At 31.9% G+C, this 13,332-nt stretch overlaps 1 long non-coding RNA gene across 1 annotated transcript; it reads left to right on the top strand.

Annotated features, from left to right (window-relative positions):
- Nucleotides 1-12,542: 12,542 nt before the first annotated feature.
- On the top strand, nt 12,543-12,990 carry LOC122514219. The gene is made up of 2 exons (XR_006303000.1): nt 12,543-12,831; nt 12,900-12,990. It is a non-coding gene; the product is annotated as an uncharacterized LOC122514219 (long non-coding RNA).
- The last annotated feature ends 342 nt before the right edge of the window (nt 12,991-13,332 follow it).

Raw genomic sequence — 13,332 nt, 5'->3', positions numbered from 1 at the left:
CGTAAAAAGTGACAAATTAGTTTTATTCGCGAAAATAAATTTTTTTCTTAGATTTAATGGATCCTTTCTTTCTTACGAAATTTCGTGATCTCTCGCTCGAGCGGAGAACGGTGCAGCTGATCGGCCATAAAATGGTATATAACCTGCGCAATTAAGGTCTACCCTTAAGAATCGGCGGGGGGAGCGATTTCAAAGCGGCGAAAAAGTGCGCCGCTCCTGATTGCTGCAGAATTATGAAAAATAACGGTCGCTCGTCTTAGATCGTAAAATTGAACTAACGAGAAGCGCGGCAAAAGGGCGTTCATCACACGCTATAAAAAACGGGATATAAGTGTGGGTAAACGCGACGAACAACCCCCAGGATGCAGGTTATTACGCGTTTAATTTTCGACCACACAAGCTGTTCGCTTCGAAAATAGTTCGCTGGATCTACTAAAACGATTGTTGGAAAACGATAATCACTTGTAAATTCCAGAAATAAAACGAACAAACTAAGTACGAGCATTTATCTGCTCTTTCTTGTCCTTTCAAATCTTAGAAAGTGCTCGCAGATGATTCGGGAACAGGTAAAAAGCTGAGAACTGATTACATGCATTGAGTTTTCCAAAAGGAAATGCCTCGTCCGCGCATATGTTGTGACAGGAGGATGATCGTACAAGACGGATGATGAATAAAATAGGCTGACGTTCTTTTCTGCATACAAAATTATGGCAGGTGAAATCATTCAATTAGTTTTTTCATAACCTAACGGTATTACGTAACGAGACTTGCGCTTTCGATTTGTTGCATGCAAAGACATGGATGAGATTGAAGGACATTGTGGTTTTTGTTTATTATTCATATATATCATTTTCTTTTTATCTGAAAATTATTTAATTATAAAATGTAAGTTATGAAAAGAAAAACTTACATCGGCTGAGGAGATCCCGAACATAGCTGCTGCATTGATGATAATATGAGAAAAGTTCTTTATAGTAGTGGGAAAGAAGTATAATAAAAACGAAATTGTACGGTAAAGTATAACGAGCGAAAGCTGACTTTACCAATATTACGGTGAAATTGTTGTTATACTTCAAATACCCGAGGCTTGCTGCAAAGTCTGAAAAATCGGTTGGTTGACGAAACGAAATATGACAATGTTCAATCCTTATAAAACCACATGAATTCATTCTCAAAGAATAATCTGAACTTGTAACAATTATAATTAATGCGTGAAAGCTCGATAAAGATTTGTGGTTTTGCGTAATATACTTTATAAATTTTAATTTGATCGAAAATATATCATCGAATGTTGAAATTTGTTGAAAAATAGCTTTTCTACTAGATATCTATCAAAGACTGTTAATCTAAATATTACTATATTTTAAAATGATATTATAAATTAATAAATTAGCATTATCTCTGTTTCCAACATATATTTCTTCTTCAGATTTTCTCCGATTTCTGTTTTACCGACTCAGAGTATTAGTCGTTAAAGTAAATTACTGTTGTCGAACCAATGGTTGGTAAGAGTAGATTTCTATCACCAATTGGTAAAACTGGTATTGATATGATCAATAAGTATTATCGATTGACGAAAAGAAAAATATATCTGAACTAGTAAAGAATGCAGAAGTACCTATAATACAGTATTCTTTGACAGTATATGACATACATATTAACGTACTTTGAATATTAAAAAACTTCAATCTGATGTTTTATTAGATGAAAATTTTACCCCGCCACCTCGAAGTCATCACTGCGCAAGAACATTAAAACAAATATACATTTATTGAAAGAATTACATAAAAATGATAAAAATACTAAAATCAGAACATTATAATCTTAAATATTATCGTTTAGGTGGATTATTCCTTTTATACACATGCGTAACGTTAGGAAAGTCATATAAACAACTTTCAATAAAAGTATTTTCATAGAAGACAACGTGCCAGTCTGAAGGTGAACATTGAGGAAGACGGATCTCCGAACATATACCCAGTGCTTCTAAATTCCAATACACATTTTTTTCGATTATTTAACAATTATTTTAATACTCTAATACATTCTTTTTATATTTCAGATAGTTTTAATATATATGTACTAGTATAAGCACATTATATATTCATTAACGTACTTTGAATATTAAAAAACTTCGATCTGATGTTTTATTAGATGAAAATTTTACCCCGCCACCTCGAAGTCATCACTGCGCAAGAACATTAAAACAAATATACATTTAATGAAAGAATTACATAAAAATGATAAAAATACTAAAATCAGAACATTATAATCTTAAATCTTATCGTTTAGGTGGATTATTCTCTTTTTACACATGTGTAACGTTCCAAAAGTCATATAAACAACTTTTAATAAAAGAATATTCATAAAAGAGAAAGTGCCAGTCTCAAGGTGAGTTTCAAGGAAGACGGTTGACAGAATATATAATCCGAGCTTTTTAATAACAATAGACATTTCTATCGATTAATTAACAATTATTTTAATATTTTAACACACTCTACTTATATTTCAGATTGTTTAAACATATATGTATTAATATAAGCATGACATACTTTTTAACATATTTTAAATATTAAATAATTTCGATCTGATATTTTATTAAATGAAAATTTTACCCCACCTCCTCGAAGTCATCACTGCGCAAGAACGTAACAACAAATGTACATTAGTTTAAACAATTATACAAAAAATAAAAAATATTAAAATGATAGCGTTATAATGTTAAATTTTATTGATAAAGTAGATTATTTTCTTTTATACACATGCGCAACGTTTGGAAGGTCTTATAAACAACATTTAATAAAAGTACTTTCATAGAGGACAACGTCTCATTTCAACGGTGAATTTCGAGGAAGACGGTTGACAGAACATATAATCCGAGCTTTTTAATAACAATAGACATTTCTATCGATTAATTAACAATTATTTTAATATTTTAATACACTCTACTTATATTTCAGATTGTTTAAACATATATGTATTAATATAAGCATGACATACTTATTAACATATTTTTGAATATTAAATAATTTTAATTTTATATTCTTTTCGATTAAAATTTCCCCCACCAAAGTCACCACTGCACAGGAACGTTTAAAAAAATGTACATTAGTTTAAACAATTACATACAAATTAAAAGAATATTAAAATGAGAGCGCTATAATATTAAATTTTATTGATTAATTTTATTGCTTTTCTTTTATACACATGCGCAATTTTCGAAAAGTCACATAAACAACTTTCACCAAAAAAACTTTAATAGAGGATAATTACTCAGATCAACGGTGAATTTCGAGGAGGAGGGATCACAGAACATATACTCCGAGCTTTTAGACAACAATAGACGCTTGCATCGATTAATTAACAATTATTTTAATATTTTAATGAATTCTTATTATAATTAAGATTGTTTAAAAGTATATATATTTATTTAAATATTACCTAACTTTTGACGTACTTTAAATATTAATTAATTTTGATTTTATGTTTTAATAGATGAAAATTTTACCCCTTCCCACCGAAGTCATCACTGCGCAAGAGTGTAACAAAATATGTACATTAGTTTAAACAATTATACAAAAAATAAAAGAATATTAAAATGAGAGCGTTATAATATTAAATTTTATTGATTAATTTTATTGCTTTTCTTTTATACACATGCGCAATTTTCGAAAAGTCACATAAACAACTTTCACCAAAAAAACTTTAATAGAGGATAATTACTCAGATCAACGGTGAATTTCGAGGAGGAGGGATCACAGAACATATACTCCGAGCTTTTAGACAACAATAGACGCTTGCATCGATTAATTAACAATTATTTTAATATTTTAATTAATTCTTATTATAATTAAGATTGTTTAAACGCATATATATTTATTTAAACATTACCAAACTTTTGACGTACTTTGAATATTAATTAATTTTGATTTTATGTTTTAATAAACGAAAATTTTACCCCTTCCCTCCGAAGTCATCACTGCGCAAGAGCGTAACAAAATATGTACATTAGTTTAAACAATTATACAAAAAATAAAAGAATATTAAAATGAGAGCGTTATAATATTAAATTTTATTGATTAATTTTATTGCTTTTCTTTTATACACATGCGCAATTTTCGAAAAGTCACATAAACAACTTTCACCAAAAAAACTTTAATAGAGGATAATTACTCAGATCAACGGTGAATTTCGAGGAGGAGGGATCACAGAACATATACTCCGAGCTTTTAGACAACAATAGACGCTTGCATCGATTAATTAACAATTATTTTAATATTTTAATTAATTCTTATTATAATTAAGATTGTTTAAACGCATATATTTATTTAAACATTATCAAACTTTTGACATACTTTAAATATTAATTTAATGTCAAATTTAAAATTAATTTAATATCAAACGTTTATTAAAATTTTATTATTTTTTTTAGAAACAATTCAATGGGTAGCGGGTGGATTTCTTCTTCGCAAAGGGCGCCATTTGTTAAGAAGGAATTTACTTCAGGGATGCGACCCTGCCCACGCGAGCCTTGATTCTATCTTTCTCCCAAGGATAGAATCATGTCCTACCCTTAGCTTTTTAAAGTGAAACGCCCTATCTTTTTTTTTTATTTTTTTTTTTTTACTTTGCTTTTTTTAACTCGCGATTTTGCAAGCATAGATGTGCACGTAGCATAGGAACTGAAACTGCATTAGAAGGGATGTCTACCAGCACTATTAGTAAGACGGGCCCAGGGATTAAGTTCTTCAAGCCTGCAGTAAATATAGTACCGGTGGGCAAACTGTACGTGCAGCGTAAGTTCCTCGTAATGAAGATTAGAGTCAGTGGATTAGTCCAATCGGTGGGAAACCACTTAAAAAAAAAACGTAAAAAGTTTCACTTTAAAAAGCCTACTTTTCAACTTCTTCCCTATCCCTTTGTTTTTTTGTTGCAGGTTACATAGGAGGAGTACCACACCAGGACAGCACGAGGACTTAGTTATAAAAAAGATAGTGTAAGATAATTATTAGTATAATTAAATGTATAATTTAATTTATAATTACATGTATAATTTTAATCTATTTATTCTTCTCCCCTTAGCACATTACACGCGTGTGACATTTATATTTAATGTATTTTATTTGTTCACGGGTTACATGTTACTTCGATTCCATTCATGTTTTACTACTCTTTTATCATTTTTTTATTTGGTTTTCCATTTTTCTCTTCATTATCGATAGTAATTGTAAAGATTTTCCGAATAAAACTCTTAGGGTGGGGCATAAGAGTGGGGCTCATTAAAAATCATTCACGGGGTGATCATTTTCATTTCATTTTCTTTGGTTTCAATTTAATTCGGATGGGGACATCTTCAGGATGCACATCCCGGGTCTTCAGAAGCGGTTACCTCCTCGTGGTTAGACCCGGGCAATGGTATTTTACTTTCAGTATAATGTTTAACATATTTTATATGTTATGCATTCCATTGCAAGTAAAATCCAGCTAAAGACCGCTTACCATTAACATTATAATGATAATTAGTTTCTTTCATTTTCCTAATTAATATCATATTACAATTCATTACATTGTTTTCCCTTTAATACTACCTTCATATTATATCCCACATTAAAATACTCGATTTATTTTATAGGAACACTAATCTTGTGCATTCTTTCAGACGTTTTTGACGTGCAGTGCGGTCGGTAAAGCACGTCTCGGTCGCGTTCGCGTTCGCGTTCGCGATAAAAAACTATTTTATAGTTTTTTATTTTCGTTACCGTCCACCCATCGTCATCCTAAGGGTAGGAGACCCATCGGGCATTCATCACTGAAGATTAAAAGTAAGTATAATTTTTCTATGAAACATTTTCTATGATAAATTTTCAATAGTTTTCGATACGACGAAGATATTAATCGTTCTTTTTCATTTTCTGTTTCAGAACATCATTGCAATCGAGCGCGTAGGCAATGAGGTACTCGAGTGTTTGCATCGTTAAACAAAAATCGGAAATTTTTCGGGTAAAGAAACTCCGAAAGTTTCTTTTATTCGGTTTATACGTGTGCCATCGTCATCCTAAGGGTAGGAGACCCATCGGGCATTCATCACTGAAGATAAAAGGTAAATTAATTTTTGTATTAAATATATTTCATTAATAATTACTTATAATTTTTAAACTATAACAATGATTCTAATCGTTTTGTTCTTTTCTCTCTTTTCAGAAGGCTAAGTGTTAGTGTTAGTGTTTGAACTGCGTGCAATGCAGTTGTAAAATTAGAATCAGTGTCGTGGTCGCGATAAGAAACACGTAAGTTTCTGATTTTCGTTGGAATCGTCTACGGCATCGTCATCTTAAGGGTAGGAGACCCATCGGGCATTCATCAATCAAGATAGAAGGTAAATTCATTTTTCTATTAAACATTTCTTTAATAATTACTTGTAATTTTTAAATGGTAACAATGATACTAATAGTTTTCTTATTTTCTCTTTTTACAGAAAGGTAAGCAAGTGTTGGTGCTTGATTTTTGAACTGCGCGCAATGCAGTTGAAAAAAATTAGAGTCAGTGTTTGTGCGAATAATTAAAAAATACAATTTTTATCGCGAAGTAGAGTCAGTGTTTGTGCGAATAATTAAAAAATACAATTTTTATCGCGAAGTAGAGTCAGTGCATTCGGTCATCGTCACCCTAAGGGTAGGAGACCCATCGTGCATTCATCAATGAAGATTAGAAGTAAGTATATTTTTCTATGAAACATTTTCTATGATAAATTTTTAATAGTTTTTGATTACGACGACGGTATTAATCGTTCTTTTTAATTTTCTGTTTCAGATCATCATTGCAATTCGTGCGCGAAGCAATGTACCGGGAGTGTTTGATCGTTTTAATATAATTAAAATCACGGATTAGAAGCACGTTCGCTCGTTAATAATAAATTCGGTCGCGTTTCGCGTTCGTGTTCGCGTTCGCGTTCGCGTTATTTTTGAGATTTATATATTAAATTAACTGCGAGCAATGCAGTTAATTGCATTAGAGTTTGTTCGTATAAAATTATAGTTTTTTAATTTTAAAACAGTCGTACAGACTGTTCGCGAAGTAGAGTCAGTGAAGTGCATCAGTGAAGTGACCGCGTATCGGGAGTGAAATTTTTGTGTTTGCATTGACTGCGTGCAATGCAGTCTTGAATTAGATTGTAGAATCAGTGTTTGTACGAATAATTAAAGTAACATTTTAATCGCGAAGTAGAGTCAGTGACCGGGCGTAAATTAAATTCGAATCATACGCGTATGTAGAGTCAGTGTTGTTCGCCGTATAAAAAAATTTCGGTTTCGCGATAAGAAACTCTTTTATAGTTTCTTATATTCGTTTACCGCGATATTAGAGTCACGGGAGTGCGAGGAAAAGTGCATCGAGAATTCTCCGATGGATGATGGATCTGATGGACGAGGGATGCAGCTGGACCATTTGCTACGAAGTAGGAGTGTTTTGGAGCCACCGCAGAACTTCTAATGCTAATTGTTCATATTGCATACATGTCATTTTATTTTAAAATGCCACATATATGTAATATAACATTTAGCAGGTCGTGAGTAAAATTTAAAGTCCCTCCGGTGCTCAATCATGCCGAGGATGAAAGGTCCCAATCGGCACGAGTTACTGGTTGTAATTATTCCAAAAAATTATTGACGAGCACATGAGTGATTTCAAAAAAGGATTAGTCCTTTTTTGAAATTGCTCATGAAAATTGTATATTTTATTGTATGTTATATTATTAGTTCAGGATAGGTCTTCTTGTCTCATCGGTTAAATTCATTTAATTAACAGTGCAATTAATTAATGCACTTTTCTTTTTTATTACGTGTTTCGTTCGCGTTTAGTAGTGGTGAAATCGAGTATTAATTTACTCGATTTCGTCCAATAAAGCATGTAATAAATGTCTTACATGCATTGCTTCGTACTTAGTTTATTTAATCGCGATTTTATTTTTCGATATAATAAAAAATGAGCAAGAAGACAAACCCATTCGCGACGGATAGACTCTGGCAATTAAGTGGTGGCACAAAGCCCAGTTCTTTCATTAGAACAGCCACTTAATCAAAGAGTCGTCCGAGATTTTTTTTTTTTTTTAAATTCTTAAAATCTTTTGAAAGTCATTAAAATGACTTGTAGAGTCATAGCCCGCTTAGATTATGAGAACATTTTATTATATTAATCAATTTTTAGTTTAGGCTTTTCAGCAACTAATATACTAATCCCCGTTTCTCCCCCCTATACTTTCTGCGTTCTCATTTATACGTGTGCCCAGGTGTTACACGTATGGGTGAGAAACGGTTAGTAGGTTTTTAGTTTTAAGTTTTTCCCCCCCATTTGGCGTCTGTCATTGTGCTAGTGATTGCACGGTGTACATTGCACATGTGTGTGCGGTTAGGAATGTGCATTGTACATCGTTTCGCGATACGTAATACCGCGCTTATTATTTTTTAAAGTTATTGAATAAAAATAACTTGTAGAGTCACGCGTACGATACGAAATTTTCTTTTTTAACAATCGTTTTGCATAGTAGAGTTACCGCATTTATTTGCGGAAACTATGATATACTCGTATATAACTAGTATGCAATATATACTAGTTTATACTTGTATTTTTGCATTAGTCATTTATGCAATAATCACTAGCCTTGACAGACGATTACAGCAATTGGTACGTACTCCCATAAATTTAGAAAACGCGTTTGAACTAGGGTGTCGGAGGTGCCCCGGGGCATGCTCTCTAGTTTAGGCTTTTGCACCCTGGTGGTATGTGTGAGAACCGTGGAGTGTGTGGGTGGGTATGCATGTGTATTTTTTTGAGCGAATGTGAAACTTTAATTATAAGTAGGTAGGACCCCGGAATGGCACGTGGCATACTTGCACTTTTCAGTGCGAGTCCCCACCTCCGGGTTTTATACGGAATTGTCACAAAATTATTTTTTTATTTATCATGCTTGACTTGTAAATCTTTTTTGTGACAATTCTGTAATATGCATTATGTATCATGATTCAAAGGGATTTGCAACCATTTAAGAAATTCATTTCTATTTCGATTCTATCTCGAACGAGATAGAGTCGAAATCAAATCCGCAAAACCTTTGATGAATTGATACTTAGTTTTAAGTATTATAACTAGCACTTCGCACTATCGCGATTTATCTTTGAAATGTTTCATATAATTTAATATAAAGAATAATTAAATAAAAATATTGCAAAGAAATGCATTGCATTTTTAGTATTATTTTTATTTCAATTCGATTATATTACTCGATAGTAAAAGTGCGAAGTGTTATTAGGTCATCGATTAGCATAATTAACTGCTCGGACATTCGATTAAATGTGCTCGTGTAATATGTGCACAGTCGATGAACTTTTAAGTTCGTTGATTGTCCACGAGCTAGGATAGCTAACGGGAAACGCGAATGCATTTTGTAATAATTAATAAATAGAGTCACCCCCTTAACGAACATCGGAATTATTTGCATAAGATGTATGATGAAAGAAAATAAATGGAATTATTTCATATATATTGTAATGTGAAATGTATTTCATTTATATTAGTGTAATAAGCAGTTGAGAGTAATTGGGTGAAAATGTCTTGAAGTCGTTTCTAAATTGTACGACCATAATTTGGCATATTATAACGGTTTGGTATTAGAATAGAATCGATACTTTACATGTTAATAATATTCCTTTCGGCGATGAGATATCTCTCGACCAAAAGGTAATAATTATTTTCTATGTAAAAAGCTCAGGATGTTTTACTAATCACATTTTTCTTTTTCAGGGTTGTGTTAGGGTCGGTTAGGTTTTTTTTATTATATAGAATCAGGGACGATTCTAATTCTATATCATTAATCGTTGTAATATGCCAAATTATGCGAATACTTTTTGGAACGATTGACGTTTTTGGTCAAAGATTCTTTTCATGCTCGCACGTAGGGAATGTCCGACAGTAGGCTTGAAGAAAGAAGAGGCTAAAAGCCGAAGAGGCCCCCACTTAATTGTGGCTCAAGAGGGCAACTACAGACTTAATGAGTTATTTTCAAGTTCGACAGCATGGTTGAATCTTGAAAATAGCTCGTTGGTCATTTGATATTTTTATTGTTTTATTTTTTTGTTTTGCTCGTCAATAATTTATAATGGTTATTAAGAATGGTAATAATTAAAATAGTTTTCTTTTTGTTACAGGTGACCATCGTTGGATTTGCCATACCACCCACCAAATATCGAACATAATTTTTCCTAAAAATAAATCGAGTATTAAGAAAATTTAATTTTATAAATGATATTTCATTTAAAAGATAGAAAATACTTTAAAATCATGATAGAGTACAATACCATTCCCGAATTCCCGCCCCAATATCATATCATTTTTAATTTCCTATTACACACAATTTCCCCACTTTTCATTCTTCATTTCATTCGTAGAAACTAATTATCTTATAATGTTTTTTAATGTCTCTTTTATTGTTTTAGGTATTAAGATTTAATCAATTATTATATTATGTATTGAATTAATTTGCATTTTATTTTGTTTCAGGATGTGATTAATTTCAATCTATTTGTAAGTATTGGATTTTGATCTAGAAAAGGAATATGCTTTCGATGCATTCATTGGTTCTTCGCAAATCTAAACTAATCTTTCTGTTTTCTGTTTCAGGTTCGTTTCCAGTATTTTTTTTAATGGGTAGCGGGTAGATTCTTTCTTTCCGAAGAAAGGTCTACTTCAGGGATGCGACCCTGCCCACGCGAGCCTTGATTCTATCTTACTCCCGAGGATAGAATCATGTCCTTACCTAAAATTCCACCCACACCAAACGATCCTTTTTTTAATATTTTATTGGCAGGATTTCTTCTTCTTCCATGTCTTTGTTTTGTTTGTTGCAGGACATAGGAGGAGGACCAGCCAAAGACCAGCCGACGACCAGCCGAGGACCACAAGAGGACTTAATAATAATAAAGTAAAGTGTAAAGTTATTATTTGTATAATAAAATGTAAAATTAATGTATAATTAAATGTATAATTTTAATCTATTTATTCTTCTCCCCGTAGCATCGCAAGCGTGTGATAATTATTTTTAGTGTATTTTTTTTGTTCGTAGGTTTCATGGAACGACCCATAATTGCATACTTTTTCTATTTTTTACTTTATTTTATTTAGATTTAAAATTATTATTTATGAAATACACAGAAAATGTAATTTTTATATGCATTCATCGAAATTATATTGAAGTGTGTTAGTTTTTAATTAAAATCATCGATGTTTCTTAAATTCTTTTCAGATGCATTCCTAGTTTTATGTTAGTATGAGAAAAATCATTGTTAATGCACTTCTGTCTTTTTACAGATACCATGGATCAGTACAAATTTTTATAGATACCATGGATCATTCATTGCATATATGCAAATCTAAAATAATCTTTTCTTTTCTTTTCCAGGTTCGTTTTCAGTCCCACTTTTCTTCTTCTTCCCTAACCCTTTGTTTTTTTTTGTTGCAGGTTCAATAGGAGGAGGACCAGAGGAGAACCAGACTAGAACTTAGTTATAATAAAATATTAATGTGTAATTTAATGTTTAATTTTATTTGTTAATTCTTCTCCCCTTAGCATCGCACTCGTGTGATAATTATTTTTAATGTATTTTCAATATATTTTTAATGTATTTTATTAATATATAGGTACTAAGTTATTTCGATTTTATTGATGTTTAACACCCCGTTTATCATTTTGTTATATGGTATTAAAACTTTTCTCTTAATTCTCGATAATAATTGCAAGGATTTCCCTTCTCGGAACTTTCATTTTCAATGGTTTCGACTTATGTCGTCGGATGGGGACATCTTCAGGATGCACATCCCGGGTCTTCAGAAGCGGTTACCTCCTCGTGGTTAGACCTGGGCAATGGTATTTTACTTTCAGTATAATGTTTAACATATTTTATATGTTATGCATTCCATTGCAAGTAAAATCTAGCCAAAGACCGCTTACTTTAAACATTATAATTGTAATTAGTTTCTTTTAACTTCCCAATTAATACCATATTCTTTTACCCCTTTCCTTAGTTCCTTCTATCCATTTAATATACAGAAACTAATTACTTTATAATGTTTCTTTAATAATTCTTATATTTTTTCAGGTATTCCTTACCTTTAATTTCCCCCACCAACCATCATATCTTCCCTATTTCTTTCACTTTCTTTCTTTTCCTTTATATCAAGTATGCTCACATGAATTAGCATGCATTCACGTGAGTTTACTTAACTTTTGAGGTGGAACAACTTTTAGATTTGTTTTTTATTCGCGATTTGATATGCATAAAATATGCATTTAGCATAGGGACCGAAGCGACACCAAGTCGATTCGGTCGCTATCCGTTAGTCAGGCCTCACCGGTCCTGCCGTTAGCACTATGGTCGGTCGTCTTGTGAAGCCGAGGTTCCTCGTAATATATAATATTAGGATGCGTTGTTTTTTTATTCGCGATTTGATATGCATTAAGTATGCATTTAGCATAGGAACCGAAGCGACACGCGTTGGCGATTCGGTCACTATCCGTTAGTCAGGCCTCAACCGTCTGCTGTTAGAGTAATGGTCGATCGTCGCGTGAAGCCTAAGTTTCTCGTAAAAGAAATTAGAGTCAGTGGACTAGTCCGATCGGGGGGAAACCACTTAAAACAAAAATCGTGAAAAGTTCCACCTCAAAAGTTCTTCTTTTCCCTATTCTTTTCCTATTCCTTTTAATATTTTCTTTGCAGGATGAACTATGATGCCAAATTCCGTCCAAGAGAAGGAGGAAACGAACCATAGGAGGACTACGTTATGGTAAATGATAGTAGAATATAATTATTTCTATAAATAAATGAACTTTTTTAATTCGTTTATTGTTTCAGATAACAATTCCGACCAAGAGGAAGGGGATGTGGATTAGAAGATGGACCAGAAGTGGACTAAGTTATGGTAAATGGTAGTAAAAAATAATTATTTCTATAAGTAAATGAATATTTTTAATCAGTTTATTGTTTCATATAACCATTCCGTCCAAGAGGAAGGGGAAGTGGATTAGAAGATGACCAGAAGAGGACAGAGTTATGGTAAACGGTAATATAAAGCAATTATTTCTCAATGTAAATGAAATATTTTAATCCATTTATTGTTTTTCTCGTAGCATTGTACATGTATAATAGTTATTTTTAATGTATTTTCTTTATTTTACAGATGCCATGGGTCAACCAAAAATTATATACATTTATTTTTATTATACTATATTTAAGTAGATTGACAATTATGTATAAAATATTCATTAATTATAATCTCCGTATGTGC

Source organism: Polistes fuscatus, unplaced genomic scaffold, assembly GCF_010416935.1.
Source record: "Polistes fuscatus isolate 324 unplaced genomic scaffold, CU_Pfus_HIC Scaffold14, whole genome shotgun sequence".
NCBI lineage: Eukaryota > Metazoa > Arthropoda > Insecta > Hymenoptera > Vespidae > Polistes > Polistes fuscatus.
The sequence above is the reverse complement of the archived record's forward strand: the minus strand, read 5'-3'. Positions and strand labels throughout refer to the sequence as shown.